This window comes from Magnolia sinica, chromosome 12 (assembly GCF_029962835.1).
Source record: "Magnolia sinica isolate HGM2019 chromosome 12, MsV1, whole genome shotgun sequence".
NCBI lineage: Eukaryota > Viridiplantae > Streptophyta > Magnoliopsida > Magnoliales > Magnoliaceae > Magnolia > Magnolia sinica.
In genome coordinates, this window is record NC_080584.1 from 19,962,397 (window position 1) to 19,973,914 (window position 11,518).

The following is an 11,518-nucleotide window of genomic DNA, read 5'->3' on the forward strand; positions in this document are numbered from 1 at the left end:
TCTTTGTTACATGGGCATCCATCATGGGCGGAGTTATTAGAGGCGCAGACTATTTCATCGTTCTTTTTTAAAAAGCATATGTTAAGAGTTTGTTGAGGTCATTACTATGAAAAGTAATGTGATGTGATACATTGTATGTTTCTAATTCTTTATATATATATATATATATATATATATATATATATATATAAATAGAATTATTATTATTTTTTTGGGTTAGCTTGTTAGTACACACACACCATGTTAGCCACCCCTGTTAGGGATCGATACCAAGACCTCAAGTGTTGAAATGAGGTATCTCCACTCAGTTTGCCAGTTGAGCTATGGATCTGGGTGTATGTTTCTAATTCGCTTCGCAAAGTTGGTGTTCCAGTGATCGGACACCATATACACACTAACGATAGCCCACTTGATGAAAGTGCTCTTTTCTTCTTCTTCTTCTTTTTCTTTTTCTTTTTTTTTTGATGAGTGGACCAACCTATAAGGTAAGAAAGAGTCCAACATCATGGCCCCAACACCCATCCACCTCTTCCAACGGGTGCACCCGGCCCTATCAATTCTTTTAGATGTACAAAATATCAATTTCGTTCAAATCATCAAGTGGACCACACATGAATTCTTATTTTTTTGGGTGGCGTAAATTGGATCTTTACAATGGATTGCCGACCTAATGATCCCATCAGCCTCAATTTTGAGCCATGAAATCTACCAAGTGGGGTTTAACTGATGAGTGATTCTAATCTTAAACAAGTATTCTTAGCTTATGAGTGTAAGCTTAGGGCACTTTTAAATTGTATTCCTGGGAATCATTCTCATTCTATAGTTTGAAAAGAAGAAAGACAGTTGGGTCTACATTAGCATTCCCCAGTGCAACGACAATCACTTTCTTTTTCTCTAATTTATTCCAATCTACTATGATGTAAAACCTAGTCTACCTAGGTATGAAACATCACAGGGTTATAAAAATATCTTAAATGTATATTTGTATGATGGATAACATGTGTTGGCTTGATTGATTTAAATTAAACATATATAGGAAATAAATATATTTTTGCCTCTTTATATATATATATATATATATATATATATATATGGGTGGAGGTAGCAAGAAACCAAGAATTGCGACAATTAGGAGTGAGACAGTTCAGTTCAAGTTGAAGGCTCTAAGGGAGAGGCCTCAAAGGATATGGGTGGAGGTGGTAAGAAAAGACTCGAGGAACTATGGTTTAACTAAGGATATGGTCCCTGATAGGTTGGAATGCCTAACAGGATTTGTGTAGGTGGCCTCAGTTATTCAGGATAAGGCTTAGATGATGATGATCTAATCATAATAATATCAAAACTACAATTATAATACTGAAAACAATGAAAATGGTTGAAGTATTATCCAAGATTCTATGTCAAATTGCAGCTACATGTCCATTGCAGTTGCTTAACTACATGAAAATGAATGAAACCAAACTGTGAGTTATTCTCATGGGTAATTTAAGTACCTCATTTATTGCATTTGTTTAACAAATTGTTATCTTATACACTGCTATGTTTTATGTGTGATTATGCATGTTAGATCCTGAAAATTTCCTTCTTGATTTAGCACTAGGTCTTCCCTGTCAATGACCTTTACCACTATGCTATTTTTCATTCAAACACAGTTTTGACACCTTCGCAAGAAGTAGCTGAATTAGTAAAACATAACTTTAGGAGCATTGACATCCTTGTGCACTCTCTCGCCAATGGCCCAGAGGTACCGTAGTAACTATATTATTCATGCCCCTTCTCATGTTTATGTTTATTGTTTTCGTCTATCTTGTAATTTCCTTTATAGGTCAGTAAACCTCTATTAGAGACATCCCGAAATGGATATCTTGCAGCGATGTCAGCATCAAGTTATTCCTATTTGTCATTGCTCAAGCATTTTGTTCCAATAATGAATCCAGGCAAGCTTCTCAGAAAATGAAAAAAAAAAAGGAAAAAAAAGTGGGCTGCCTGATTTTTTTAGCTAGCTAGGGTCATTTGCACTATGGGACCACTTGATGAATGGCTAAGATTGGCACCATGTGCCTTGTTGGAACTTGTGGCTTGGTGTAGATGGGCTGCCTAGCCAACCTCTATATTTGTATGTATGTGCAGTCAACTTACCATATAAACATGTTGTCCATGTAATGTTGCAGGTGGTGCATCAATTTCTCTCACATACATTACTGCTGAAAGGATCATTCCTGGGTAACTTGATTTACACACCCTGTGATTTTAGCAACCCATGTAAACCAGAACTATTAAAGAAAGGATTCTTATTGTTATATTGTTCTTTATATATTAATGCATACAGATATGGTGGGGGCATGAGTTCAGCTAAAGCTGCTCTAGAGAGTGATACCAAGGTGAGATTTTTGTAGCTGGCCGGTCCGCTGCCTTCAATGCAAAAAATATATTTTCCTGAAGCAAATGGGGCTGTATTTATAACATTTTCTAATCTAGCAGGTGCTTGCATTTGAAGCAGGAAGGCGCCACAAGATTTGAGTTAATACAATATCTGCTGGTATGACTGTTATCTTCATACTTTTATTTTCTGAGACATGGTGTGACATTTTTCACATTGATGAAAACTCTCAGGTCCATTAAGAAGCCATGCAGCCTAGGCCATTGGATTCATCGACATGATGATTGACTACTCATCAACCAATGTAGGATTATATCATGGTGATTTCCCGGCAACTGCTGAAACTCCATTAGCTTTTAACAGACAAATAAATTGCATTCCCCAACTAGTGAATTTTTTTTTTAATTTTTTTTATTGTAGTGAGATGATAGGAGTTGGCCATGAATACATGGAAGAGTTCTTCGGTTGTTGCGAATCCGTTTTGGCTAAAGATGGTTTGTTTGTCCTATAGGTTACATATTGTCTATTATAATTTTTCTTAATTATGGCTTGATTTGAATTATCTGAAAAGAAAGGTGTACTTGTAGTAGTCCATTCAAATGGCCCCACTTAGCCATTTCCTCTTTATTGAATTGAGTTGTTACCAATTTTGTGAATGGGATTCTTATTAAACAATCATGTAAATTATTTTTTGAATGACTATCAGGTGTAAGATTCAAAATAATAATAATAATAATAAATAAAATAAAATCTGGGGATATTTTATTAAAATTTACAGATATTTTAGCAATGGACTAAATCCGTCGCTAATTTCTCAACAAGTAGCATATCAACAACGGATTTGAGTCCGTCACTCTCCTTCCATTAGCGACGGACTTTATCTGTCGCTAATATTTTTAATGACATTTTGGGTGGTTTTTTCAAAATTTTAGCAACGGATTTTATCCATCGGTAATATGCGACGGACCTTATCCGTATCAGATTAGACGACGGATTTTATCCGTCGGAAAGAAAAAACAACCCAGTAAACAGTGATGGACCAAGCGACGGACGAAGTCCGTCATTTTTTTGGTTTTACGATGGATTTGGTCCGTTGCAAATTTGCGATTTTGGCGTAGTGTGTTCAGTCCCCTAATCTAACACATTATATACAAATTTATCCCCATTAGAGCTTGCAAATTGACTTAAGTGTGGTAGAGGCAAAAGGTCGATGCACAAAACCCTTACATGCGATAAGATGTCCGACCAAGGTATGCTTTCTAAATACTTTCGGATCCCTTAGATTGATGTTAGTATAGATCGTGGAATCCACTGCGGGATTTATCCTACACTCCTTGCCTTCACCTAGTAGACAACTAAGGAGGGAGGGCTAGGGTGAGGAAGGAGAAGTCTTCCACCCGCTCTTAGAACTGACAAAGCACAACATGTTTAACCAGTTGCCTTTAACGATTTCTTCAGCAATGGATCCAAATAGAGGGTACACCACCAAGCTGATAAGATCACTAGAGCAGGTTGTTTTCTCAGAAGAGGAAATTCTTGTTGCTAGTGACTCAAGAATAGTGGAGACCACCACCCCCTAAAGTGGTAAAGAAGGGCTCTTTAGGGTCTAATTTTCTTTTTATTTGATAAGACAGGGTACCGGTTTCCACTCTCATTTGAGATGCTCTAAGCACATATTAAGCTACATAGCCCATAGTGTCTTGAGTGGAGGATCGAGATCTATGTGATCGATTAGGGAGTTCTAACTGTCTAAAAGCTTTCCTTCATTTCAAATATAATTCTCTTCCCTTAACCCATAAAGGTTTATGAGAGGGAGGACAAATTCTAAGGAATAAAAAAAATGAATCTACATCCAATGGATCACACCTATCAAGAATTTATTTATTTACTTATTTTTTTATGTTTTCATTCTGTCCAACACTCATAGTCCATATATATATATCCCTATATATAGGGATATATATAGGAAAAAACATATTTAATTCCCTATATATATATATATATATATATATATATATATATATATAGAGAGAGAGAGAGAGAGAGAGAGAGAGAGAGAGAGAGAGAGATGCTTACCTAGGAACTGGTTCTCACCAGAACTTGTGAGCACTTGTTGAGAACTCATCTCACATTTTGTGTATATGCAATCCAAGTGGTCAACTAGATGAGTCATCTCATGAAACTACCATAACCCAATACTTAGCCCAATAAAAAAATCTAGTGGGTCATAGTGAAGTGAGAGGCAAATCTAAAGAGGAAATTATCTCTTAGTTTGTTATGGCCCACCAAATTTTTAGATCAGGCTAACTTTCAGGATCCAAGAGTTTTATGAGGTGATTCATCCAATGTACCCTTTCTTATTTTGTGCACACATCATGTGTCAAAAAGTGCTCATGAGTTTTGGTGAGAACCGGTTCACACACACACATGTGTGTATGTGTGTATGAAACCAACTTATGTCTACTATTAAAACCATACGATAGGTGATCATGGGAATAGTGTTGTATTGGTAATTTTTGTTGAGGGACAAACTATCTTCAAGAGAGCAGCTGAGTATGACGCCTTGTCATGGCAAGAAATTAGATTCTGTTGTGTTTTTTATAATAAAAAATAAATTTCAAAAATAAAATTTATTTTTAGAAAGTAAATAAATATATTAATTATTTAAACTTTCCATAAATAGTGTGTATAGCTAGTCGGTAAGAGAAGGGGTTTTTGCTTATGCAACCAGGGTTCAAATCTCCTTGCACCGTTCGCACACGCGCGCGCGACGTGGGCTGTAGGGCTGCTTGGGCGCTTTATTAGGCGCACTTAACACTTCACACGTGCGCATCGTCGCAAGGAGCAATAAGAGCCTTAGTCTTTTTGGCACACGGTTCAAACTTTTTTGGGCCATGGTTCAACTGATATTGAACTAGGGTCTACCTTAATGTTTTATTACATTTTTTATGATTGAGAGTAATTGTGACATGATTGTACATGTGGCACCTATGCTACATGTCTCTTATGTAGAGATAGTTTTTCCTGTTGGATAACTGCTTCTGTCTGAATGGGTACAGAAATAACTGCCATAGGACAAAGAGTCATGTCCTTTCATAGAAAGGCAATTATTTGCTGTAAATAGGTATGAATTTCATGAAGAGGCTCTTTAGCACCTCTTCAGGAAGAAATCCATAACCTTTCAATTGATATAAATCCTGAATAATATAATACAAAAGAAAATACTCTTAATCCTTAAGATTATATCATCTTTTGTACAATTACTCTCGATCTAATCTCTTGCTAAGTTTTTTCTGAACGTCTTAAGGCATATCAGTGTCAAAACTAGAGATCTATTCAGCACTTAAATGTGCAAATTTTTGTGTTGAAAATTGGATTGAGAGTTCATTGTATCCTGAAGACAATTTGTAGATTTCCTTCGTTTGCACTTACTAGAACTTCCAGAAAAAGGGCAGCAAATCTGTCTTAAGAAATTGACTATTCAAGTCGAGCATTGAACCCAATAGATCTGATCATTTCATTATCGTTTTCTTCTATCCTCCATTGTGTACAAGAAACACTTACATTTCTAACATCCAAGACAGATCTTTTATCTTTCACAATGGAGGCAATTCATTCCATTCAAGTTATGAACTAAGACTTTGTACGACTGGATTGTTTTGATGGTCAATTCTTTTCAACATGGCAGTAGAAGATGCTTTTCTTTTTGACTACTTTTAAGTTGTCCTACATTTTAGATGATGATCTGTCTTCTCTACCCGAGCCAAAAGAAGACGACTCAGATCAAGTGAAGGAAGAATGGAAGAAAAGGAAGGAAGATGATTTTCTATCATAAACGCCCTCTCTAATTCTATCTATAATTCGTACCATAAAATATCATCTGTTAAAGATTTGTGGAAAAAATTGAATCAAAAATATAAAACTAAAGAGATCAGTACTCAGAAATTTCTGATCGACAGTTATGTCCACTTCGAGTTTAAAAATGATCAGTCAATTCTCTCCTAAGTAACCGAACTATAAAACTTGGTTAATGAATTGAATATTGGTGGGATAGATCATCCTGAAGAATTTATGATCGGTGTAATAATTACAAAATTAGTCTCATCATGGTTTGGTTATAAAAAGAAATTGAAACATGATGAAAAGAAGTACACTTTTGAAGGGCTTCAACGACATCTTCGTATAGAAAAAGAGTCCAGAAACCGAGACAACAAAGAAAGTGCTTCGAAAAATCATTCCAAAGCAAATATAGTAGAAGATGACAAGCCAAAATCTCAGAACTCTAAATCTATTCCCCAAAAGAAAGATACAGAGTTTAAGAAAAAGGAAAAGAAAAATGGCAAGCGTCACTTCTGCAATAAGCCTAGACACCACATAAAGGAATGTCAACACAGGAAGAAACAATTGAAAGCTAAGTCTAACATGACAGAAGACCAACTTGTAGCAATGGTTACTGAAGCTAACATAGTAATGTCCGATGGTGGATGGTGGCTAGATACTGGTGCAACGATTCATATATCAAAGGACCAAAACATCTTCAAGACCCATGAAGGTATAACAACTGGACAAGAAGTGAAGATGAGTAATAACGTTCGTGTGAACATTGTTGGAAAAGGAACAGTAGAGCTTCAGTTTACATCAGGCAAAAGACTAACACTAACAAATGTCAGGCGATCTTCTCAATAAGAGAGGATTCAAAATAGTGATTGAGTCTGATTAGTTTGTTATCACCAAGAATGGTATGTTTGTAGGAAAAGGATATTCATGTAATGGTATGATTAAACTGAATAATAATAATAATAATAATGTTTCCGTTTATATAGTGGATTCTGTATCTTTATGATATGCTAGACTAGGTCATGTTAATTATCATTCAATGAAAAGAATGATGATCCTAGGCCTTATACCAAATCATGAAATTCAATAAGAAGGGAAATGTGATGTGTATGCCCATTCTAAAATAATCAGAAAACCATTTGGGACTAGCATGAGAAAATCATAACCCTTAGAGTTAATTCATTCCGATATCTGTGATTTAAATAATACCTTAACTTGTGGAGGAAAAAAGTATTTTCTCACATTTATCGATGACTACTTCATTAGATTTTCTTATGTATATTTGTTAAAATCTAAAGATGAAGCCTTTGAAAAGTTTAAGTTTTATAAGGTCGAAGTGGAAAATCAATTGAATGTAAAGATTAAAGCCCTCAGAAGTGATAGAGGGGGTAAGTACTATTCTAATGAATTCAACGACTTCTGTGAATTAAATGGTATAATCCATGAATTTACAGCACCTTACATACCTCAGCAAAATAGTCTAGCGGAATGTAAAAATAGGACATTAGTTGAGATGATCAACTGTATGATATTAAATTTTGGATTATCATTGAATTTGTGGGGGGAAGCATTGTTAACAACAAACCGTATTCTAAATGTTATCCCACACAAAAAAATTGGATGTCTCCCCATATGAATTATGGAAAAAGAAAAAAAATCATATCTTCATTACTTTAAAGTATGGAGAATTATAGCAGAAGTCAGGATTATTGATTCTAAGAGAGTAAAGTTAGGTCATAGAGGAATCAAGTGTGCTTTTGTGGGTTATGGGATTCATAGTCCCATATATAGATTCCTGGTTTTAGAACAAACTTCTTTTACTGACAAAAACATGATTATAGAGTCTAGGGATGGTATATTTTTTAAAAATACAATGTACAAAAACTAAATGAATAATCATACAAAAAGGCAGGTTGATGAAAATATAATAGAACCAATGAATGAAGAGCCTAACACCTTTTATAATAAATCTAACACTCATCCAGAATGAAATGAACCAAGGAGACCGAAAAGGGTAAGAAAAGAAACATTTTTGGCCTATATTTCTATATGTTCCTTATAAAAGGGGATAGAAATGAAATAAGAAAGGAGATTACTTACCACTAAGTATTGAAAGTGATCCATCAACACTTAGTGAAGCTCTCTCATCTCCTAATGTACAATTTTGGAGGGAAGCCATCAACGATGAAATAGATTCTATAGTCTCCAATAACATATGGTGTTTGCTCGATCTTCCACCAAGTTCAAAGCTTATAGGATGTAAGTGAATTTTTAAAAGAAAGTTCAATCCTGATGGAACCATAAATAAGTTTAAAGCTCGATTAGTAGCCAAAGAATTTAGACAAAAGGAAGGTATTGATTTTTTCGATACATATGCTCCTGTTGCTCGAATATCTACCATTAGGACTTTAATTGCTCTTACAGCAATTCGCCACCTAGTAATCCATCAAATGGATGTCAAAACGGCATTCTTAAATGGTAATTTAGATGAGGAAGTTTATATGAAACAACTTGAAGGATTTGTTCAGCCCGGGCAAGAAAAGAAAGTGTGTAAACTGGTCAAATCTCTCTATGGGCTCAAGCAAGCTCCTAAGCAATGACATGAGAAGTTTGATCAAGTAGTACAATCTAATGGTTTTAGAGTAAATCAAGTAGATAAGTGTATATATATTAAAGGTCAAATAATTATCTGCCTATACGTAGATGATATGCTAATATTTAGACCAAGTGAGGACTGTGTGAAAGAAACTAAAAAGTTTCTAAGTACCAACTTCGACATGAAGGATATGGGTAAAGCTGATGTAATATTAGGTGTTAAGATTTATAATCTTAATGATGGAATAGCCTTAACACAATCTTATTACCTAGAGAAAGTGTTAAAGAAGTTTAATCATTATGATAGTAAACCGGTTTCAACCCCATTTGATCCAAGTATTAAATTGGTTAAAAATACTGGTAGATGTAAAGCACGACAAGAATATGCGAGTGCTATTTAGAGTTTAATGTATGTAATGAATTGCACTAAACCCGATATATCATTCACAGTAGGAATGCTAAGCAGGTATACCAGTAATCCAGGATAAGTACACTGGAATGCGATTTCGAGAGTTTTAAAATATCTAAGAGGAACCATAGATTATGGATTGCATTATAAATCATATCCCGTTGTACTTGAAGGGTACAACAATGCAAGCTGGAATGCAGATAACATATAATCTAAATTTACAAGTGGCTGGATATTCACTCTTGGAGGAGGAGCAATATCATGAGCATCTAAGAAACAAACATACACATCTCACTTTATAATGGAAAGTGAGTTTATTGCACTTGGTACTGCTTGTAAAGAAGGTGAATGGTAAGATACCTACTGTTGGAAATTCCGTATTGGCCAAAACCTGCTCCTGCCATATCTATCTTTTGTGATAGTCAGGCTACTCTTTGTCGTGCTATGAGTAAAAATTATAATGGTAAGTTTAGAAATATAGGTCTAAGACATAACTTTGTTAAAGGATTGCTCAGAGATGGAGTAATCACAGTAGAATATGTTAAATTCATCCTGAACTTAGCAGATCCCTTGATAAAAGGTTTATCAAGTGATCAAATAAAAACCACTAAACGAAAGAGACTAAGATCCATAAAGATGTAACTTTCACTCTTAATGGCAACCCTACCTATGCTTTAAAATATAGGCTAAGTTCAAAGGGATAAAAAAGTCAAGCATGTGACTGAAATATACACTAGAAAAAGAAAATTTGAATCTCATTCTTAGAAGTTTAGTATTTGGTTTCTGCATTTCATAAGATGCTGAGTACTAATTCTTAATAGATCTATGAGAAGACTTTGCTGAGATGAAGCAGAATCATTTTTTATAGATCTACCTATATTAGTAGAGAAGTGAGGCCACTTTTAAAGAGATTAGGATTGTCTCTAGAATACTTATGAAATAAGGATGCGCATAAGTCCAGAAATGTGCGAACTTTTAGATCTCCAGTTTTATATGAATAAATGTGTGTTATGTGTTCGGTGAGTCATGTAAAGTCCTTAGTTCAAGACTAATAGGTCACTAAGTACTTGGCATAACTTTGATACGTATACACTAAAGTAAATGTTCAAATCCAAAAGATACCTTTACTTATGCACCTATTTATATTGATATGCCATTTGTTTTAGAATCTGATTTTATTTTTGAAATTGTGGGGGATTGTTGTGTTTTTGAAAATAAAAAATAAATTTCAAAAATAAAAGTTATTTTAAAAAAATAAATAAATATATTAATTATTTAAACTTTCCATAAATAGTGTGTATAGCTAGTCTGTAAGAGAAGAGGTTTTTGCTTATGCAACCAGGGTTCAAATCTCCTTGAGGATGTTACGAAGCACCGTCCGTGCACGCGCGCACAACGTGGGCCGTAGGGCTGCTTGGGCGCTTTATTAGGCGCACTTAGCACTTCACACATGCACATCGTCGCAAGGAGCAATAAGAGCCTTAGTCTTTTTGGCATACAATTCAAACTTTTTTGGGCCATAGTTCAACTGGTATTGAACCGGGGTCTACTCTGATGTTTTATTACCTTTTTTTATAATAGAGAGTAATTGTGATATGATTGTACATGTGGCACCTATGCTACGTGTCTCTTATGTGGATACAGTTTTTCCTGTTGGATAACTGCTCCTGTCTGAATGGGTACAGAAATAACTGCCATAGGACAGAGTCATGTCCTTTCATAGAAAGGCAATTATTTGCTGTGAATGGGTATGGATTTCTTGAAGAGGCTCTTTAGCACCTTTTCAGGAAAAAATCCATAACCTTTCAATTGATATAAATCCTGGATACTATAATCCAAAAGAAAATACTTTCAATCCTTAAGATTATATCATCTTCTGTGCAATTACTCTCAATCTAATTTCTTGCTGAGTTTTTTCAGAATGTCTTAAGGTATATCGGTGTCAAAACTAGAAATTTGCTCAACACTTAAATGTGTAAATTTTCGTGTTGAAAATCGAATTGAGAGTTCATTGTATCCTGAAGACGATTTGTAGATTTTCTTCATTTGCACTTGCTGGAACTTCCAGAAAAAGGGCAACAAATCTGTCTTGAGAAATTGACTATTCAAGTCGAGCCTTAAACCTGGTAGATCTAATTGTTTCATTATTGTTTTCTTCTATCCTCCGTTGTGTACAAGAAACACTTACATTTCTAACAGATTCCTTGCTGATTGTCTACTTGCCCTCTTAATTATTGAAACAATTGTGAAGTTTCATATATATATATATATAATTTGTTATTGTTCAAATATCTCCC

At 34.8% G+C, this 11,518-nt stretch overlaps 1 long non-coding RNA gene across 1 annotated transcript; it reads left to right on the forward strand.

The window, feature by feature from the left end:
* Positions 1-1,706: 1,706 nt before the first annotated feature.
* Positions 1,707-3,111, forward strand: LOC131220395 (uncharacterized). The gene is made up of 4 exons (XR_009158552.1): positions 1,707-2,223; positions 2,330-2,381; positions 2,482-2,539; positions 2,614-3,111. It is a non-coding gene; the product is annotated as an uncharacterized LOC131220395 (long non-coding RNA).
* The last annotated feature ends 8,407 nt before the right edge of the window (positions 3,112-11,518 follow it).